Below are 11,794 nucleotides of genomic sequence, written 5' to 3'. Positions count from 1 at the left end.
TACACAAGTCATCCAAGAAGAATGTTTCCTTCTTGGGAAATTCATAGGCACCCAGGTCCACTTCCTGGGGGTGGGGGTGGGGGGGCAGGTTTGAGAGCTGAAAGAGTGTTTTGAGGGTTGAGCAGTCACAGGCTCTTGCAGGCAGAGTTTGGGGTTTCATCAATAGCACTATTCCTTCAAAAATGTCATAGACCGGCCGGGCGCGGTGGCTCAAGCCTGTAATCCCAGCACTTTGGGAGGCCGAGGTGGGTGGATCACGAGGTCGAGAGATCGAGACCATCCTGGTCAACATGGTGAAACCCTGTCTCTACTAAAAATACAAAAAACTAGCTGGGCTTGGTGGCGCGTGCCTGTAATCCCAGCTACTTAGGAGGCTGAGGCAGGAGAATTGCCTGAGCCCAGGAGGCGGAGGTTGCGGTGAGCCGAAATTGCACCATTGCACTCCAGCCTGGGTAACAAGAGTGAAACTCCGTCTCAAAAAAAACAAAACAAACAAACAAAAAAAAACGTCATAGACCTTTAGTCCATTTTGTTCTGGTCAGTTCCAATGTGAATAACCATAGCCAAAAATCTTATCTAGATGTGGTTTTCAAGCCTGAAAAGTCTGATCTTTTACTTACCAGCCATTCCCCAAACTTAATGATGGTTTTCTTCAAGCCATCTGAAACAACAGGCTTGATTGGGAAAGCACCAACCTTAATTCCTTCTTTGCCAACAGGCTCACAGCTTTTCTAAAGAGGGCACCAGTCTTAATTCCTGCTAAGGCTGCCACTTTGCAGTTACCAATTATAACTGCTTCGGTGCGGAAGCAATGACTTTTTCAAGTCTGCAGAACTCAAAATTACAGGATTCTCAATCAACTCAGATTATAGGTTATAGCAAATAGTTCCTCTCTTAGCAAAGCTATGCAGAGAAGCTAACTCTAGCTTGATTTTCTCTCTCATAGGACTTGCTAAAAGTAGCAAGAAGAAGCCAGAAAATAGGAACATTTTGAATTTCCTTATCATTTATTTTTTACTTTTTTGAAACAGAGTTTCGCTTTTGTAGCCCAGGCTGGAGTGCAATAATGTGATCTTGACTCACTGCAACCTTTGCCTCCCCGGTTCAAGCAGTTTCTCAGCCTCTAGAGTAGCTGGGATTACAGACTTGTGCCACTACACCTGGCTAATTTTTGTATTTTTAGTAGAAACAGTGTTTTACCATGTTGGTCAGGCTGGTCTCAAACTCCTGACCTCAGGTGGTCCACCTGCCTTGACCTCCCAAAGTGCTGGGATTACAGGCATGAGCCACTGCACCCAGCCCTGAATTTCCTTATCATTTCTACATGGCTGCATTGCATTGCTACAACCTCAGTCAGTCCATGAGGTGCCTTCCAAGGTGAGTTAGCTATTGTCTGAAGATTGTCCCCAGAAAACCATGTCACCAGTATAAACAGCCTTGTGTAGTATCCTCCCTTTAACATATGGTTTGGGCCTGTGACTCACTGTAACCAATAGAATGTGACATTGATACTTACTTGTCAGTTATAGTCCTCACCCTTAAGAAGGTCTTCCACTTCTGCATTCTTGGGATCCAGCCGCCATGTTAAGATGCCCAAGCTAAGCCACATGGAAGGCATGGAAGGAGAGGTCACAGCTTTTGGCCATCCTGGTGCCACACATGTGAATGAGGCCAACTTGGATATTCATCCCAGCTTCATTCTGACCACAGCCTCATGAAATACACCTGTGGGATCCAGGAGAAACACCCAGTGATCACAGTCAACCCACAGAATGGCGAGAGGTAATAAAACACTTGTTTTAACCCATTAAGTTTGGAGGTAGTTTGCCACACAATGATAGCTAACTAAAACACAAGGTTGTGATCAAATGTTTGACTACTGCATAGCAAGGATCACAAGCTTCTCAGTCAGCAGTGTCTGAGTCCTTGCCATCTGCCACCCACTTGCATTCACTTATTAAGCATTTAGGTTCTGTCACTTGCAGTACTTTCCAGGTACCAAATTTAATATCAGTTAGAATCAGGTTTGCATGTGATTGACAGAAAAAATAGTGACTTAAACTAAATAAACATTTATTTCTATCTCTCATAAATGCAGTCCAGAGATAAGTCCTGGGTCCCTTCCACAGTTTCAGGGACCCAGACTCCTTCTGTCTTGTTATTCTTCCACCTCAACATATGGCTTTTCTCTCCTACTCCAAGATGGCTGCTCCAGCTCCAGCCGGAATGGCTGCTTTCCAACCAACAAAAGGTAAAAGGGACAAAGAAAGATGCCTCTCCCCCTCTAAGGACATTTTCTGAAGTTGCACAGGACACTTCTGCCTGTATTTCATTTGCCAGAACTCACTCACATAGCCACACTAAGTTCGAAGATGGGCTAGGAGGTGTGGTTTTTATTCCAAGTGGCTGGGCACCCAGATGTAGACTAGCAGTCTCCACTGCCAATTGCTCTGATTAGCGGTTTTCTGGTCAATCTTGATTTCTGGAGAACAGATCTCCCCTCTGTTCTTATTTTTCATACTTTTGACAATTCTTTAAAAAAGAAGAAATGTATTAATATTCTAGCTGGAACTACATGAAATTTATATAGCAATTTTGAAAAACTGACACTTTTATGAATTTATATCTTTTAATACAAAAACATGATGTATCTTTCCATTCATTCAAATATTGTTTTATATCTTTTAATACGATTTTGTGGTTTTCTTTTTATGAGTTCAATACTTTTTTTTTCTTTTTTCTTTATTTACTGCTTTTGTGGGCATGAATCAGTACTCTTGTAAAGAAAACATATTCTGAAGTATTTCTTAGTTTTGGTTGCTACCATAAATATAACCCCTATCCCCATTTTGTTTCCAGGTATTCATTTTAAGAGTTAAAAAAAAAAGATTGACACTTTTGCTTCCAAGTATGATAGAGCAGCCTTTGGCATTCAGTACTCCTATTGAGAATGACAGGAAAAGCCAGATAAAATCGTCTCTCACAACAACCCCACTCCTTGTCCCAAACCAAATATATAAAGGCAATGAAAAGCTGCTCAACCAGGCCGGGCGCGGTGGCTCAAGCCTGTAATCCCAGCACTTTGGGAGGCCGAGGTGGGTGGATCATGAGGTCAAGAGATCGAGACCATCCTGGTCAACATAGTGAAACCCTGTCTCTACTAAAAATACAAAAAATTAGCTGGGCATGGCGGCGCATGCCTGTAATGTCAGCTACTCAGGAGGCTGAGGCAGGAGAATTGCCTGAACCCAGGAGGCGGAGGTTGCAGTGAGCCGAGATCACGCCATTGCACTCCAGCCTGGGTAACAAGAGTGAAACCCCGTCTAAAAAAAAAAAAAAAAAAAAAAGCTGCTCAACCAACCATAGGGGGCCAATGTTCCAGAGGAGGAAATGAAAGAAAGGGGAGAGAGCTGAAAGCCTGCAGCTGCTTTTCATACCTCGTTATAAAGTTTTTACTTTTTTTAAAAAAAAGGCTTTTTGCTTTTTTATTTTTATTTTTTTGAGATGGAGTTTCACTCTCGTCACCCAGGCTGGAGTGCAATGTTGCTCACTGCAACCTCCATCTCCCAGGTTCAAGCAATTCTCTTGCCTCAGCCTCCTAAGTAGCTGTGATTTCAGGTGCCTGCCACCATGCCCAGCTAATTTTTGTATTTTTAGTAAAGACAGGGTTTCACCATGTTGGCCAGGCTAGTCTCGAATTCCTGACCTCAGGTGAACCACCTGCCTTGGCCTCCCAAAGTGCTGGCATTACAAGTGTGAACCACTGTGCCCGACTCATGTTTTGCTTTTTATATTTATCTTATATGCAGTCACCTTGCCCAGTTCTCTTATTATTTCTAGCAGTTTTCACTAGAATCTCTTATGTTTACTAGATATATTATTTCTAGCAGTAAAAAGAGTTTTATTTCTTTTTTTATAAAGGTTTTTTTTTTTTTTTTTTTGAGGTAGAGTTTTGCTCTTGTTACCCAGGCTGGAGTGCAATGGCACAATCTCGGCTCACTGCAACCTCCGCCTCCTGGATTCAAGCAATTCTCCTGCCTCAGCCTTCTGAGTAGCTGGGACTACAGGCTGTGCCACCATGCCTGGCTAATTTTTGTATTTTTTAGTAGAGATGGGGTTTCACCATGTTGACCAGGATGGTCTCGATCTCTTGACCTCATGATCCACCCACCTCGGCCTCCCAAATTATAAAGTTTTTAAAGCAGCTATTTTATTTTCTTATCTTAATGCTCTGGCTCAACCTGGGTAGAATAACCAAATATTTGATTAACAGGAGTTTACTAATGCCTTGGATAATGGAATAAATAAGTTTACTAAAAGGTAGTGAAGGCCTTACCTGCTGGGCTCTTTGTCACCCCCCTAATCCTTCCAGCACTCACATGAGGAGGGCAATGCTCTCTCCACTTATAGAGGAGGAAAGAACACTTAGAAAGGTTCAGCAATTTGTTCAAAGTATCATAATGGGGGTGGCAAGAGTGGGTGTGGGGGTCGGGGCATGAGGGAGAGAGGAACCCAGGCCAGAGCTGCCACCACCTCATCTTCTCTCTACCATCCTACACTGAGTTCTGAAAGGAGTTTTAAGTTTTCCTACAAGAATTATCTGTCAAGTCAACAAAGTATTGTATAGGAATCTTCATAGATGACAAATGTTGGCTTCATTCACTCTCTCATTCATTTGTTCTTTTTTTTTTTTTGAGATGAAGTCTCACTCTGTTGTCCTGGCTGGAGTGCAGTGGCAGGATCTTGGCTCACTGCAACCTCAGCCTCCTGGTTCAAGCTATTCTCCTGCCTCAGCCTCCTGAGTAGCTGGGATTACAGGCACATGCCACCATGCCCGGCTAATTTTTGTATTTTTAGTAGAGACAAGATTTCATAATACTGGCCAGGCTGATCTCAAACTCCTGACCTCAAGTGATTCACCCATTTTGGCCTCCCGAAGTGCTAGAATTATAGGCATGATCCACCACGCCTGGCCCACTGCAACAGAGTTTTATGGAGAAGTATCTGACAATGTAAGACTAAGATTTGCTCTCCTAGGGAATTAATGGGAGAGAGTTAATGTGTGTTGTGATACTACATGTGTTAACAGTAATCTTGGTTTGGGGCAGAATTTTTCTACTTATTTGTTTATTTAGAGACAAGATCTCTGTTGCTCAGGTTGGGGTACAGTGGTGCTCTCATAGCTCACTGCTCCCTAGAATTCCTGGGCTCAAGCAATCCTCCTGCCTTAGCCTTCCCAGTAGCTAGGACTATAGATGCATGCCACAATGCCTGGCCTAAAGATAAAAAACGTGACAGCTTCCCCTGGAGAAGAGAACATGGGTAATAACTTAGAATCTGCAGGTGAACACAGTATTTATGACCAGACAAGAGGAGCCAGGAGGAAATTGAAGTTGAAAAGTCAAGTGTACATTTAAACATCCCAGATGGAGAGAAAAATCAATTCTACATCAAATTGCTAAAGAAGAACACAGAAAAGCCAAGACAGATCAGGTAAAAAATCTTCAGGCTGAGTGAACCTCAATTGAAAATACAGATCAAAATCTTCTGCTGAGAGGAAATGAAGTGACTGAACTTTGCCAAGACAAAGCAGTGCAGTCTCTTGAGAAATGATTTGTCTGGGAAGGTCATTACTTGGAGCAAGTGGAGGAAAGTTCTGAAGCAAATGCCAAGATGAGCATGTTATAAAGAGCTGAAGACCTTCAGAAAGCAAGTCAAAGACCCTGTAGCAAAGTGCAACAGGATCATTTGTTCATCTCAAAACCAAGTTATTTCCCTTGAACTAAAAGCTCATGATCGGTGGTTGAGATTATAGGAGGCTGAAAGGAAGCTCCTTGTCTCAAAACTAGAGATGGCAAAGATGAGACAAAGAATAAAGAGGCTGGGCGTGGTGGCTCACACCTGTAATCCCAGCACTTTGGGAGGCAGAGGGCAGATCACCTAAGGTTAGGAGTTCAAGACCAGGCTGGCCAAAATGGCGAAACACTGTCTCTACTGAAAAAACAAAACAAAACAAAAATTAGGTGGACATGGTGGGTGCACACCTGCAGTCCCAGCTACTCGGGAGGCTGAGGCATGAGAATCACTTCAATCCAGGGGGCGGAGGTTGCAGTGAGCTGAGATTGTGCCACCACACTCCAGCCTGGCAACAAAGCCAGACTCTATCTCAAAAAAACAAAAACAAAAAAAGAAAACCCAAAACCAAAGAATAAAGAAAAGTGACTAACCTCGAGCTTCTAGAAGTCCTTATTCATCTGATGATGCAGATGGAGTATTTTTCAGGGAGCATTTTCACTGCCCCCCCATCTCTAGATATGGGGTACAGTTTCCTCTAGACAGGAGACTCTCAATACCCTCTGCTCAGATCTCCCTGTCTGCCAGGCCTTCCTCCTTCATTCCCAAACCTGGTGTTTCCAATTGATTCAAATGGGGAGTTAATGGAAGAAAGACACCTTCTTTCCTGCATTAGTCAGGGCTCTCCGGAGCAACAGAAATAGTAGGAGATACACACATATACAAAGAGATTTATTTTAAGGGATTGCCTTATATGATGGGGTGGGGGACTGACAAGTCTGAAATCTTCAGAGCAAGCTGGAAACTCTCAGGCTGGGGCTGAGGCTACAGTCCAATCCACAGGCAGAATTTCTTCTTTCTCAGGAAAACCTATTTTTCTTGTTAGGCCCTTCAACTGATTGGTGAGGCCCACTCACATTATCAAAGATAATTTCCTGGCCAGACACGGCGGCTCATGCCTGTAATCCCAGCACTTTGGGAGGTCGAGGTGGGTGGATCACAAGGTTAGGAGTTTGAGACCAGCCTGGCCAACATGGGGAAATCCTGTCTCTACTAAAAATACAAAAATTAGCTGGGTGTAGTAGCGGGCACCTATGATCCCAGCTACTCAGGAGGCTGAGGCAGGAGAATTGCTTGAACCTGGGAGGCGGAGGTTGCAGGGAGCCGAGATCACGCCATTGCACTCCAGCCTGGGTAACAGAGCAAGACTCCGTCTCAAAAAAAAAAAAAAAAAAAAAAAGATATTTTTCTTTACTTAACTTCAATTGACTGTATAGGTCAACCAAATCTACACAATATTTTTATAGCAACACCTAGATTAGTGTGTTAGATTGAGTAACTGGGGACTATAACCTAACCAGGTTAACACTAACCATTACACTTCTGGGCTGGAGTGCAGTGGTGCACTCCCAAGCTCAAGCGACTGCTAAACACTATAGGGTTTCTTCTTCTTCTCCTACTCCTCTCCTTCTCCTTCTCCTTCTTCTTATTCTTCTTCCTCCTCCTCCTCCTTCTTCTTCTTCTTCATATTTTTGAGACTGAGTTTCACTCTTGTTGCCCAGGCTGGAGTGCAGTGGTACGACCTTGGCTCACTGCAACTGCCATCTTTCAGGTTCAAGCAACTCTCTTGCCTCAGCCTCCTGAGTAGCTGGGATTACAGGCGCATGCCACCATGCCCAGTTATTTTTTCCATTTTTAGTAGAGACAGGGGTTCACCATATTGGCCAGGCTGGTCTTGAACTCCTGACCTCAGATGATCCACCCAACTTGGCCTCCCAAAGTGCTGGATTACAAGTGTGAGCACCGTGCCCAGCCTAGGGTTTCTTTTTGCGGTGATAAAAATGTTGTGAAATTAGGTAGTGGCGATGGTTGCACAACTTTGTGAATGCATTAAAACACTGAATTTTATACTTTAAAAGGGTGAATTTTATGGTGGGTGAATTATATCTCGCTAAAATTGTCATTTTAAAATGTTTTCACAAGTGCTTTGACTTTTGCTCAAATTGCATCTTGATATAAATGTCGTTTTTAAAAATAAAGGTAATATAAATTATTCTCATTATACTCTCTAGAAAATCTAAGTAGTAAATTTGAATTTGATGAGCTAGTCCATTATTTCCTAAACAATGTATTATCTGTGGGCTCTTCACTCACCAGGGACACTTGAAATGACAAAATCTTTTCCCCTCTGCCAATGGTTCTGTGCAACATAGCCACAAAGAAATGTAAAAGTTACTTGTTGGCTTATTAGTCTCAGTAAGTTTTAGTTGATTAAAACAAACAAAGTCTTTCACAGCCAGGGCTGCTGCAGCTGGAATTCCTGACATACTGTCATACATCTCAGTGGTCAATGCACACTCTCCTCCCATCTACACGGTTCTGGAAATTCAAAACAATCCAACAATGACCATCATGGCTTCAGAGGTCTATGAACTCCCAGGAATTATGTGCAGATTTTTTTCCTGAGGAGAGTCTACAGTTCCTTTTTGCTTCTCAAAGAGGGTCACTGACCAACATTTAGAGACGTGGGCCAAGTCCCGCTACGTCAGCAGTGTCTGTGGTTTTAGTTTGCCCACGTCCTTTCCCCTTTTTCTTGCCATAGTGCCCACTCTTTGGGAGGGTGGGGGAAGAGTCTTCCCTCTAAGTCTCCACTGCTGCTGGAGAACATTCCTTTTTCATCTGGTTGCTAAATCCGGAGAATGAAATGTAGGAGGATTGCACCATCCGCGCCCCCGACATGAAGCATGCCCCACTGCCCATCGGGGAGGTGAGCAGGGAGAGCTGAAGAGAGGCTGGGTTGGGGCAGGACCCAGGCGCAGATCCTCTGAGACCAGCTGCAGCCCTGCCTGCCTGCCTTCCCCTTCCCCTCCTTTCTTTCCTGCCTCTCTCTTTCCTTCCCTCTTTTCCCCACTCCGCCTCCTTCCTTTCTTCCTTCCACTGTGGAGGTGGACAATTTAGCTAGGAGAAGCTGGAGCTGGAACGTTCCAGGAACCAGACAGAGTGAGTTCAAGGCACAGAGACGAAAAACAACACGGTTTGGGAGAGCTGGTTCTTGGGTCGGCTAAGAGGGGATGAACTCAATGGCTAATAGGATTGGCCATGGCGAATCCCTCAGCAGGGCACGCACCGCACAAAAGGCCGAAGCGCGCGGGTAGCTCGAGGTCAAGATTACAGAGTCGCAGGAGCAAGAGAGGGAGGCTTAAAGAGCCAGACTGAGCAGCCAGGACTGGGGTGATGGGCGCTGTCCAGACAGGCCGGAGAATAAAGATGTAGCCCCGCCCCCAACCTAGGGAGGAGGACCGACCCCGTTCCTGTGCTCCCCCGGACCCCGCCCCCCACCCCCACCCCGCTTCCACCCCGGGAACCTTGACTACCTGGACTAAGACCACCTCGGAATCCGGGATAACTTGTCCAGTGAACCTAGGGTTAGAGCCATCATGGAAAGGCTGGGAGGGGCCTGGAGAAAGAGGGTGACCTTACTTGTGCGCTCCCTCCTTGCCTCCCCCTCAGTCTCCCACTTGGTAGCACCTTCCTGATCCCCTTATCTCTAAGGCGCTCAGGGAAATGCCCCCCTGCGGCAGCCTTCTGGGAAATGCTGCCCTGGCCGCCCGAGAACCATGAGCCCTGCAGCCCCGGTAAGGAAGAGTTCTCTGGGACAGGAGGAAGGACCTAGGGCAGGGTGGGCACCCTACATAGGGGACGGGATAGAAGTCTTAGGCCCTGACAGCCTCTGGTCTCTGAATGACATCATGCGGCTGTTGGTAGGTGTGGGTTTTCGGGGCTGAGCTATTGAAGGAAATGATTACAATCCGAGGTGATAGATACAAAAAGTCTTCCTTCTCCAGGTGGGCCCCCTCCAATCTGTTCTTTACTGTGCCCTAGAGGGGCCTTTCCGATCCCCTAATCACACACCTCACTTCTCGTCTTGAAACTCCCACCCCCAGCTCCAGTCACTGCGTCATAACATCCAAGCTCTCCGTCTGTCGTGCAAGGCCTCTGTGCTGTTTCTTTGCAAATCCTGCAGCTCTATCACCTGCCACTCCCCATGCCCTCCCCACCCCCGCCCCCGCGCTCTATGTTGTCGACACAGAAATTCTGGGTACTCTTCAACATCCTGACAGTGCTCATAGGGACCCTTCGGGTCGCCCTGGAAACTGCCACTCATCCTCCAAGGTGCCTTTCAGCCTCCTCTGGGAAGCCTTCCTGAACCCCTTGGGAAAAGTCAGGCTCATCTTTTCCATTGTTAAATCACACCCTGCGCTCCAAGTGTGTTTCCATGTAATCTTCCGCACTAGACTGGAAGCTGGGGATGGAAGGGGAAAGCATCAAAAAAAAATTGCAAAACTAGCAGCCTGGCTTCTCCTTGCAACTTTACTTTTTTTTTTCTAGGAACTGAGTTCACTGATTCTTAAGAAAAAGCATTTCATGATAAATGAGTGAACAAATGTCTTAATAGAAAAGTAAAATTGCAGGCAAGGCTGCTTCTGTCCGGCTTAGAGGGGTAGACTACAAGTCCCAGCACGCCTCGGGTCAGCATCTCTCCACGCCACGCCCCCTCCCTGGGGGTGGGCAGGTCCGGAGGGCGGGGCCCGGGGGCAGCTGGGCTCCCAGGCACTGGCGGAGGAGAGAAATGCCCCAGGCTCTCCGGGGCGCACAAAGCGCAGGCGCAGCGGGTTGGGTGGCAGCAGCATCGAGTAGCGGCCGCTTTGGCAGCAACACCCGCAACAGGTGTAGACCAGGTGGGTGCATCAAGGGGAGGGACTGGAAAGGGAGTCTGCACCGGCCTCTTGTCTGACTTGTGTTAAGACCGTGGAGAGGGGAGGGAGTGTCAAGAGGAACAGACAAGACCGGGCCTTCCAGCCCAGGTGTGCCAGCCCTTGTTACGCAGCAACAGGTGTGAGCAGGTGGGGGAGGGGTGGAGGCACCCACTGGCAAGTGAGTCGCCCTCAGGAACAGAGGGCACCTACCTGGATTCCAGTGCAAGCTCCATCACGTACATGGATGAGTCATTTGCCGCCCCTCAGTCTGTCCATCTGTAAAATAGGAGTAAAGGTTCCCTCCCTAACAGGGTTAGTGTGGGGACAGGGTGAGGAAGTAGTATATGCGGTGACTTCCAAACTTGGCTGTACATTACAATCATCTGAGGATCTTTGAAGAGTACCAGGGCTTGCCTCCTGCCCTCAAACATTCTGATTTAATTATTATAGAGTGTGGCCTGGCTTCCGGAGTTCTCAAAGCTCCTGCTGGCATAACAATTGAAGCCAGGACTGCTGGGTGTGAGGCTGGACTCCATTGCTCACTGATCAAGCGGTCCCGTGCAAATGATTAGACCTCTCCGGCCCGTTTCCTCATCTCTGAAATAGGAATAATAAGGACTGCAGGGAGGCTTAAATGAGATAATGGATGAAAGCACCGAGGGGGGTATTCGGACCGAGTGCTCGCTCGGGCCATCACAACTGCTGTTGAGCTGCTTTGTTAAGCACTTTGTAAACAGCTCTAGTGGGGTCCAAATGGGAGGGAGACTTTCCCCTGTCCATTGCTGTGATTCTAATATTCTGCACTTCCACATTACAGAATCCCACGGTTTTAATACTTTCAGAGTCTCATGCTCCACAATAGAAGCATATTCTAATGTTTCAAGAGCTCCTGCAGCTTCTGCCTGCCTCGCAGACACATTTCTACTAAGCTAGAAACTGAGGCCAGGACAGAGAGGGGGCAGAGAGGAGGGACGTGGAGCTGAGGCTGGAATCCAGGCTCCTGGTCCCCACCCCCACGCCACACCAACGGCTAGCTGCCCTGCTGACCCCACAGGGACAGTGCTCCCATTCTCTTCCTGAGCAGAGAATGGGGAGGAGGCTGAGGCTGCCCGGTCCTTGTTTGTTTACTAACCCTCCTTCAAACGTTTCCTGGGTGGCTCCTCTGGGGACGGCAGGGCTGGGGGCTTCTCTCCAGGGAATTGCTGCCGAGGCCTGTGTCTCCTGTGGCTCCTCTGACAGGTCCC

At 46.8% G+C, this 11,794-nt stretch overlaps 1 long non-coding RNA gene across 1 annotated transcript; it reads right to left on the bottom strand.

Annotated features, from left to right (window-relative positions):
- Window positions 1-979: 979 nt before the first annotated feature.
- LOC141584847 (uncharacterized) lies at window positions 980-11,790 on the bottom strand. Its single transcript, XR_012518068.1, has 4 exons — window positions 11,683-11,790; window positions 10,761-10,826; window positions 2,352-2,532; window positions 980-1,725 (listed from the first exon to the last, which is right to left on the bottom strand). It is a non-coding gene; the product is annotated as an uncharacterized LOC141584847 (long non-coding RNA).
- Window positions 11,791-11,794: the final 4 nt, after the last annotated feature.

The sequence above is a fragment of the Saimiri boliviensis genome, chromosome 6 (genome assembly GCF_048565385.1).
Source record: "Saimiri boliviensis isolate mSaiBol1 chromosome 6, mSaiBol1.pri, whole genome shotgun sequence".
NCBI lineage: Eukaryota > Metazoa > Chordata > Mammalia > Primates > Cebidae > Saimiri > Saimiri boliviensis.
This window is presented reverse-complemented; position numbering and strand designations above follow the sequence as displayed.